The sequence below is a fragment of the Ictidomys tridecemlineatus genome, chromosome 2, assembly GCF_052094955.1.
Source record: "Ictidomys tridecemlineatus isolate mIctTri1 chromosome 2, mIctTri1.hap1, whole genome shotgun sequence".
NCBI classification, from domain to species: domain Eukaryota; kingdom Metazoa; phylum Chordata; class Mammalia; order Rodentia; family Sciuridae; genus Ictidomys; species Ictidomys tridecemlineatus.
The window spans coordinates 151,119,530-151,129,311 of NC_135478.1; positions in this window are offsets into that span (position 1 = coordinate 151,119,530).

Genomic DNA, 9,782 nt, shown 5'->3' on the forward strand with positions numbered 1-9,782 from the left:
GAATTTTTATATATTTATTTTTATGTAGTGCTGAGAATCGAACCTAGTGCTTCACATATGCTAGGCAAGTGCTCTACCACTGAGCCATAATCCCAGCCCCAAATTTTTTTAACATTTGGAAGTACTTCCACTAAATTTGCCTGAATTTGAATTACCAGGCCAAAGGGATAGGAAATCCACTACTCAGGAGGGAGAAGCACTTAAACTCTGAAGCTCCCTGGGATCCACTCTAGTACCCTTTGTAAATTAAAGGCATAATACTCTTTATTGTGCTTTTCAGAAATCATTTTTTTTTTTTTGGTTTTGTTTTCACAAATTGAAGGTCTGTGGCAACCCAACATCAAATCAGTTTATCACAGCTAGTTTTCCAACAGCATGTGCTAACTTGATGTCTCTGTCACATTTTGGTATTTCTTGTGGTATTTCAAAATTTTTTATTATTATTGTATCTGTTATGTTCTGTAATCCATGATATTTGATATTACTATTGTAATTGTTTTAAGAGCACCGAACTACAGCATATAAAACAATAAACTTTGTTTTGTTTTTGGTTTTGTGGTGCTAAGGTTCCAACCCATGGTCTTGTCCAGGCTAGGCAAATTCTATACTACTCTGCAAAAATCCCAATTCTAAAACATTGAAATTGACCAATAAAAGTTTGTGTGTTCTGACTACTCCACCTACCTGCCAGTCCACAATCTGTTTTTACTTCCTCAGGCCTCCCTATTCCCTAAGGTACAGCAACATCAAACATAAGCAAAGTAATGACCTGACAGTGGCCTCTAAGTGTTCAAATGAAAGGAAGAGTTCACACCTCTCACTTTAAATCCAGAGCTAGAGGGCTGGGGACATACATAGCTCAGTGGTAGAGCACTTGCCTAGCATATGTGAGATGCTGGGTTTGATTCTCTTATAAATAAGGAAAATAAAGGTTTGTTGCCAACTAAGAAAACATTAAAAATAAATAAATAAATAAATCCAAAGCTAGAAATGTTTAGGCCTAGTAGAAAGATGAGATAGGACAAAAGATTTTGTGAAGAAAACTTTAGTGTTCTGCATGAAAAGTCAAATCAGTCACAAACTTATTTTACACCAAATCCCTACTCAGAACAAAACCCTGACTCTCTTCAATTCAGGGAAGGCTGAGAGAGGTGAAAAAACTGCAGAAGAAAAGTCTGCAGCTGGAGAGGTTGGTTCATGAGGCTTAAGGAAAGAAGCCATCTTTATAAAACTGCAAAGCAAAGCAAGAAGTGCTGATGTAGATGCTGCAGCAAGTTATCCAGAAGTTCTAGCAGAAATAATTAAAGAAGGTTATTACACTAAAGAAGAGATCTTCAATGCAGACACAATAGACTTGTACTAGATGAAGATGTGTCTAGGACTGTTAGCTGGAGAGTAGTCAATGCCTGGCTTCAAAGCTTCAGAGGACAGACTGACTCAGTTATGAGGGGCTAATGTAGCTAGTGTCTTTAAATTGAAGGCAGTGATTACTTATCATTCCAAAACTCCTAAGGCCATTAAGAATTACACTAAATCTTCTCTGCCAACACTGTACAAATGGAACAACAAAGCCTTGGTAACTGCATAGTTTACTTTTTACTGCTCACTGCTGAAACCTATTGCTCAGAGGAAAAAAAAATATTTCATTTAAAATATTTCTGACAGAGAATAGAGAATGAAATTATGAAAAAAAATGAAATCAATGTTGATTTCATGATATCCATTCTTCCACCCATGAAGCAAGAAGTCATTTGAACTTTCAAGACTTACTATTTTAGAAACATTAGAAAAACTATAGCTACTATAGATAGTGATTTATTTGATGGAGCTGGGAAAAGTAAATTGAAGACTTCTGGAAAGGTTTCACCATTCTAAATGCCATTGTTAAGTTTAGCTTAAGCTGTCTCTGTACATTTTTAACCAAAAGAATTGAAGGTTTTTCTGTACATAATGAAATATAACCTAATTTGATACATGAACAGACTGTAACCTACTCTTACAAGTAGCTGAATCTCAGCATATCATAAGTGGCAAAGTGTTCAAACCATGTTCAAATAAGACAAATGTGAGCTATAATCAGCTGAGCTATTTCTGTGCCTTGCTTTCATTTTCTGTACATCACTTCCATACTCTGATTATAAATATAACCCCAACCATTTGGTAGAAGAGGTCATTCTGAACTATTTTTGGTCCAGACTGTTCCCTGATTCTAGAATTACAAATGAAGCCAATTAACAATGTGCAAATCTAGATTTGTTGTAATTTTGTCTTTTAACACTATAAGAACATTAATGCCTCATGGGAGATCAGAATTTCAATAGTAACAGGAGTTTGGAAGAAGTTGGTTCCAACCCTCATGGTTGATATGCAGTGGCTCTAGACGTCAGTGGAGGAAGTAACTGCAGATATGGTAAAAACAGTAAGAGAACTAGAATTAGATGTAGAATGTAGAGATTTCACAGAATTCCTGCAATCTCATGATGAATTGTAATAGATGAGGAGTTGCTTCTCATGAATGAGCAAAGAAGGTGGTTTCTTGAGATGGAAACTACGCCTGGTGAAGATGCTGTAAATACTGTCGAAATGACAAGAAAGGATGGAAAATATTACAAAACTTAGCTGATAAAGTAGTGACAGGGTGGGCTGGGGATGTGGCTCAAGCAGTAGCGTGCTCGTCTGGCATGCGTGCGGCCCGGGTTCGATCCTCAGCACCACATACAAACAAAGACGTTGTGTCCGCCGAGAACTAAAAAATAAATATTAAAAAATTCTCTCTCTCTTTTTCTCCCTCTCTCTCTCTCCTCTCTCAAAATTCCAAGGATGTTAGGAAACAGAGATGAAGACCCAAAATAAATTAAAAAACATTTAAAAAAAAAAAGGTAGTGACAGGGTTTAAGATAATTAGTTTCAAATGCAAAAGAACCTCTATTGTGGATAAAATGCTATGAAATATTATTGCATGCTACAGAGAAATCTTCTATGACAGGAAGAGTTGACCAATGCAGCAAATGTAAAAAAAAAAAAAAAAAAAAGGAAAGAAAGAATTGCTCCAGTCACCACAGCTTTGAGGAACCACCACCCTGATGAGTCAACAGCCATCAACATCAAAACAACCAACAAAAAGATTGCCCCTGTCTGAAGGTTCAGGTGATTGTTAGCATTATTTTAGCAATAAAGTTTTTTGAATTCAAGTATACACTTTTTTAAGACATGCTCTTATACACTTAATAGACACATGTAGAGTAGAATCATAATGTTTTGGGCCTGGGGTTGTGGCTCAGCAGTAGAGTGCTTGCCTAGCACAGGCAAGGCCCTGGGTTCGATCCTCAGCACCACATAAAATAAAACAAAGGTTTTTTTTTTTTTTTTTTTTAAAGAAATGTTTTTGTGTACTGGAAACCACACCTCAAAAAATTCATGTGACGCCCTTAATTCATTTGTTTGCTTCATGGGAGATCAGGATATCAATAATAATGAGAGTTTGGATGCTGACAGAATAGGCAAATAATAAGAAAATATTGAACCACAATGCTTGCTTTCAAAAGTACTTTCTTACATTTTTCAGGTCCAAAAAGTAAAATATTACGTAGACAACTTGTTTGGGTGCCCCTCTCCCTTATTAGTGCCCTTTGCCCCATTTTGAAGCCATCCCTCTGTTCAGGCAGGTCCCATTGCCACTCTTGACTTCCTGTCTAGTGTTTATTAACCAAAGTGTAATAACTCAGCCATAACCTAATAAGTATGAAGTCTCCCAGACATTTATACATTCTATAGAGACTTGTTAAGGCCAAAAAGTGTTCAACAGATAAATGAGTAACAAAGTTCTAGCCAATATGCTGATTCTACAATCCCTGCAGCACTCCAGCCCCCTCCCCAACTCCATGACAACTCAAACAGTTGTTCCCTCCTGGCCCAAGCCAGATCTTTATTTAAACAAGGAACTATGCAATGTGTGTTATGTGATGAAAAAAAATACTTATAAAAGTCTCACTAATCTTCAACTCATGTCATATGAGTCTTCTGAGATGCTAGCAATATTTTCCAATCTTCTCTACCCTGCAAACTCCTCTTTTAAATCCAAGGCAGGCATCTTGTCCTCTGGAAGACTTTCCTTCCTGCCACCAGCTAAAAGCAGTTCTTCTTATGCACTCTCCACTGGAGCACTTAGTACTTTATGTTTATTATTCTTCTCATCCCTCTAGGCGAATTTTTTGAAAGCAGAACTCTGGAAAGCTTCTGTCCCCAATTGTATGTTGAAAATAATAACCACATCTTTCCCATGAGAATGAACTGAGATAATTCCTTTAAAGCACTTGCTCCACATTTAATTAGCTCTCAGTAAAGGACAGCTACAATAAAAGTATAATTGTATTGGTGCTGGGAGTGTGACTCAATGGTAGAGCACTTGCCTACCAGGTGAGTTACTGGGTTGGGTCCTTACCACTGCATAAAAATAAATAAAATAAAATGAAGGGATTGTGTCCATCTACAATTAAAATTTTTTTTAAACTATACTTGTACAACCTTGGGTATTGCTACAATGTTGACATATAAGATACTTTATTAAAAGTTTGTTAAATGAGTATTAGTTAATGGTCTTTAATGCAGTGTTAACCCTAATTTATCAATATTGTCCATTGAAATTTCATGGTCCAAATTGTCATATACCATGTTGATGTCATTTTATTTCTGAAGGTAACCCTGCTTTACAATAGAAAAATAAATACATTCATTTGAGGAAAAGATCTCCTTGATTTTATTTCATTAGTATGTTTTAGTTATCTTACATTTTAAAATTAAGACAATAAGTTTAAAATGATCTCTTTTCCCTTCTTTTTTTGGGGGGGATACTTTTCTTCATTCATACATTTAGTTATATTAAAAAAAAGACTAATGACTGCTTTCAAAACTTATTTCATAAACAGATCATGTTTTGTTGTAATTACACGCACAACAAAAATTTTAGTGTATCCTAAACATTTCTAAGCTCCTTACCAAGGCCCAATTAACTGGATTACTATCAATACAGTACAAATGATAGAACAACAAAAGAATCTGCAAAATTCCTTTGAGAATTGAGATTTTACTAGATAAAAGAAATTGCTGATTCTTAAAATGAGTCTTGGTCTGTATTTTAATTTACTTTCTTGAATTTCTCATAAGTGTCTCTCATTTTACTAATCACACAAATATATAAAAGTTGACTAGTATGGGGTGATTTTGGTCAGCTTTTGCATCTGTGTCACCAAAATACCTAAGAACAATATTGAGGAGGAAGAGTCCATTTTGGCTCATGGTTTCAGAGGTCTCAGTGCTGAGATGGCCAACTCCATTGTACTGGGCCTCAGGTGAGGCAAAACATCTAAGGCAAACTGGTGTGGTTTAGGAAAGCAGCTCAGGACATAACAGCCAGAAAACAGAGCTCCACTAACCAGGGACAAAATACAAACCCTGAAGGCATGCCTCCAGTGACCTACTTCCTCCATAGATTCATACTCTACCTGCCTATAGCTACTGCCCAGTTAAGCTATATCAGTGGATTAACCCACTGATTAGGTTAAGGCTCTCATAACCTAACCATTTCACCTCTAAACATTCTTGTTTTATCTCACAATGAAGCTTAAGGGGGGGGGGATACTTCATATATAAACCACAAGAAGAGTTATTTTATTTTACTTTAGCAAACTTTACTCTTTATACATTTAGAGAAACTGAATCTTATTGCAGATGTGGTCAACCCTGAACATAGATCTACACTGAACTTATTTCTATAACCTATAACCATTTATCTTACAAATATTACCATCTACCTATTCCATATCAAGTATTATACTAGGATCTCAGGGTATAGGAAGATAAACAAAACAGAAAAGTCAGCGGTTGCTATAGTTTGAGTATACCCTCTGAGGGTTCCTGTGTTGGAAGCTTGGCCTTGGTATGGCAGCAGAGAGGTGGTGGAATCCTTAAGAGGTAGAACCTAGTGCTAGGTGATTAGACCATTGGGAGTGTTGCCCTCATTAGATTAAAGTAGTTCTCATGGGACCCTGAGAGAGTGAGTTGTTACAAAATAGCAAGCCTGACTCTGGGTTCAATCCTTGGTACCAAAAAAGTATAGCTCATTATTTCAAACAGTATACTGTGTGATACTTATGGTTATAAATACAGATTGTGTGGTGATACAGTCTGAGAATTATGGTACTAAGAAACATCTTTCTATTGTGTCATATATTCTACTGCTCAGACTCCTTTTTTCGTGTTAAATTAACAAGTATGTATTGAACATGTTTTCAGCAAAGCCTTGTTAGAAAATTGAGATAATCATTCGATAGTTCTTCTTTCACATATTCTCTTCTTAAGATCTCAAAGGGTTTTAGACATATCATGCTTAATTTTTCAAAAACCCCATGGAGTCACATAGGATAGACATTATCAGTGCTTTGGATCTGGAAGTTCTGAATTAGGAAATACACATTCTCCCAAAGTCATACCATTACAGCATGAAAGTTTAAAACCCAACCTCAACTCTAAAACCTAAGGTATTTTAAAATAATCAACTTCAACATACTATTTATTTTCTATATCATTTCAATATTTTTCTTCATAGAAATAATTAAAAGGTTTATTTCTCAATTAGGAAATTTCCCAATTAGAAATCACTTCCCCAATAGGCCCCATCTCCTAAGGTCTCTACCAGCTGCCAATAATGCCATCAAATTATTCATTTGTAAATGGATTAATCCATGATGAGGTCAGAATCCTCATGATCCAATCCCATCCCAACACCTCATCTCTGACTATTGCTGTATTGGGGACAAAGCCTTCAATACACAAGCCTTTAGGGAATGTTCAATTCCCATGTATCACAGTAGTTTCAAATACTCATTAAATGTCATTTGAAGGCAAACAAAAATGTCTCAAAATTGAATATAACCTGATGCTTTGTGTAATTCTCACACCAGTGATTCATAATGTTTCCTTTTTTTCCCCAAGCCTTCATATCAACAATCCTCTCAACTCCAACAGAGTCCTCAGAGCCATAGCTCATTTCATTGCCTAAAAAATTTGTAGATATTAGAGAAAAGGGGTGGATAGATAAAATGAGGTACTAGAGCCAGGCATGGTGATACACATCTGTAATCCCAGTTACTCAGAAGGCTGAAGCAGGAGGATCATGAGTTTAAGGCCAGCCTAAATAAATTAGGGCTGGGGACATAGCTCAGTAGTAGAGCATCCCTGGGTTCATATACTCAATACTACAAAAGAAAACAACAGCAACACAGAAAGAGTTAAGATAAAAAATTAAAAAACAATAAAACAGTGATTTATTAAAATGAATAATGCTGCTAACACATACTTAAAAAGCACTGTGAAGTTACACTTGACCTACATCAGACTCATTGTCTTAAACTCACTCAAGGAATATTTGAAAGATACAGAAATTGATAAAATCTAAAAAAAAACATTAAAATTTAAATAATCTTTGTAGCCGGGCTGGGGTTGTAGCTCAGTGGAAGAGTACTTGCCTAGCATGTAAGAGACATGGGGTTCGATTCTCAGCACCACATACCAATAAATAAAATAAAGGTCCATTAACCACTAAACTATATTTTAAAATATTTTTAAAAAGCTGTAAAACGGCACATATTTAGCATATGCAAGGCCGTCAGTTCAACACCCAGCACCAAAAAAAAAAAAAAAAAAAAAAACCCAAGCTATGAAATGACAAAATTGATCTGTTTTAAGTCTAACCACTACCCAATCCCTTCCTCACTCTTTAACCTAATTATAGATAAGCCACTGAACATTCTATCTTCTCCTTATGCTTCAAAATCCTTCTGACCTGTTCCTCATGATCTAAAACAAGTCTGAAGATAGTCACCTACTTTGGATTTTCTATGCTTTTTGGGGGGCACTATTGGGAGTTGTTCCTGGGGTGCTCTAACACTAAGCTGTATCCCCAGCCCTTTTAATTTATTCATTTATTTTGAAACAGGATCTATCTACAGTGCCAAAGTTATTCTTGAATTTACACACCTCCTGCCTCAGCCTCCTAAAATGCTAGGATTATAAGTGTCACCATGCCAGCCTTGTCCTTACTTTTCCATTCAAGTGGTAACATTTTGCCAGTTTGTCTCCCCAAAATGGGTAATTTATCACACTTTATTGTTACCTTCCAGCATCTTAAATATCATATGCAAAGTAGTCAGACTTTAGAGGTGCCCCCACAAAAAGAGCTAAATATTTTATTTGCAACCAAAATGCTTAAAAATTGAGTGAAAGATATATGTAATATAGCCAAACAACAGATTAACCATTATACTTACTGAATTGGAAAGGAATTTATATATTGTACAAAAAAGATCAATTTGGGTTAAGAACTATTGGTTAGGAGAATAGTAGGGCTCAATGCTTGAGAATAAATTTAAAAAAAAAAAATCAGAGAAGCAAAATGGGAAGAACATCTGAAATCTTTCTGCCCAGGGATACATACTGTTGACATTTTAGTATACAAATGTCAATCTCTGGGCTGGGGATGTCTGCTCAGTGGTAGAACATATGCCTAGCATATGTAAGGCCCAGGGTTCAATCCCCAGCACTGCAAAAGAGAACAATAACAATTACTTTGATATCTGAATGGCCACATTCTCACTGACCTATCATTTCCACTTAAAATCTGTAGTTCTCAACTGAACTTTAAACTCAACTCTAAATTGCCCCAGGCTGCATTTCTTACCTGAGTCTTTCTGGTCAACCACCTCTCTTGTTCCTGCTCAGTTCTGCAGATTTTTTTCTTCTTGGGCCATATCAATCATGGTTTTGCCTCAGCAAATTCAAACCTGATATTTGTCTGTGACTCTCACTCACCCCAGATATTTTCATAGTTCCCTCCCAAACACAATTCAGGTGTATTAACGCAAATGTTACAATGGAAGGGAAGGCATCTCTGACCATCTTCCTAAAATAGCATTCCTGTCCCCTTCTTTTCTTATCCTTTTTACTTTCTTCAGAGCTCTGATATATCCAACATTAAATAGTATATTAACTATATGGTTTTCTCTGATGCTTCTTGGAATCTAAGTTCCACGGAACCATGGGTATCTAAACAGTGACCGGCTTGGCACAATTAACTAAAATTAACTGAAAATATAATTATAAAACCTTTTTTTTTTTTGGTACTGAGGATTGAATCCAGAGGTCCTTAACCATAGAGCCACATCCCCAGCCCTTCTTTACATTTTATTTAGAGACAGGGTCTCTTTGAATTGCTTAGGGCCTCACTAAATTGCTAAGGCTGGCTCTGAACTCAGGATCCTCTTTCCTCAGTCTCTGAAGCCACTGGGATTGCAAGGTATGCGCCACTGCCCCCCCCAACCCCCATGAAGAATTGACTCAAAAAATCAACAGAAAGGGTGGGCTTGTGGCAGTGGTGGAGTGCTTGCCTAGCATGTGTGAGGCACTGGGTTCAATTCTCAGCACCACCTATAAATAAATTTTAAAAATAAAAAATAAAGGTCCATAGACAAATAAAAAAATTCATAAAAAATCAACAGTAAATTTCAACGTAAGGGTACAAACTTAGAATCCATACTAAATCTCAATCCAGACTTATTCCCAGGTGTCCATCCAAGCATTAAATGAGAGGCACTATTGGATAACCTAAAATTTTTCTCTTTTGAAAAGTTATCCAGTGTTATTGAAACAAAACCCAAAGTTATGTTAAAATTCCTTATTTATTTACCATTTATTAAGTGAATAACCACTACTTTAAAAATGTATAACAC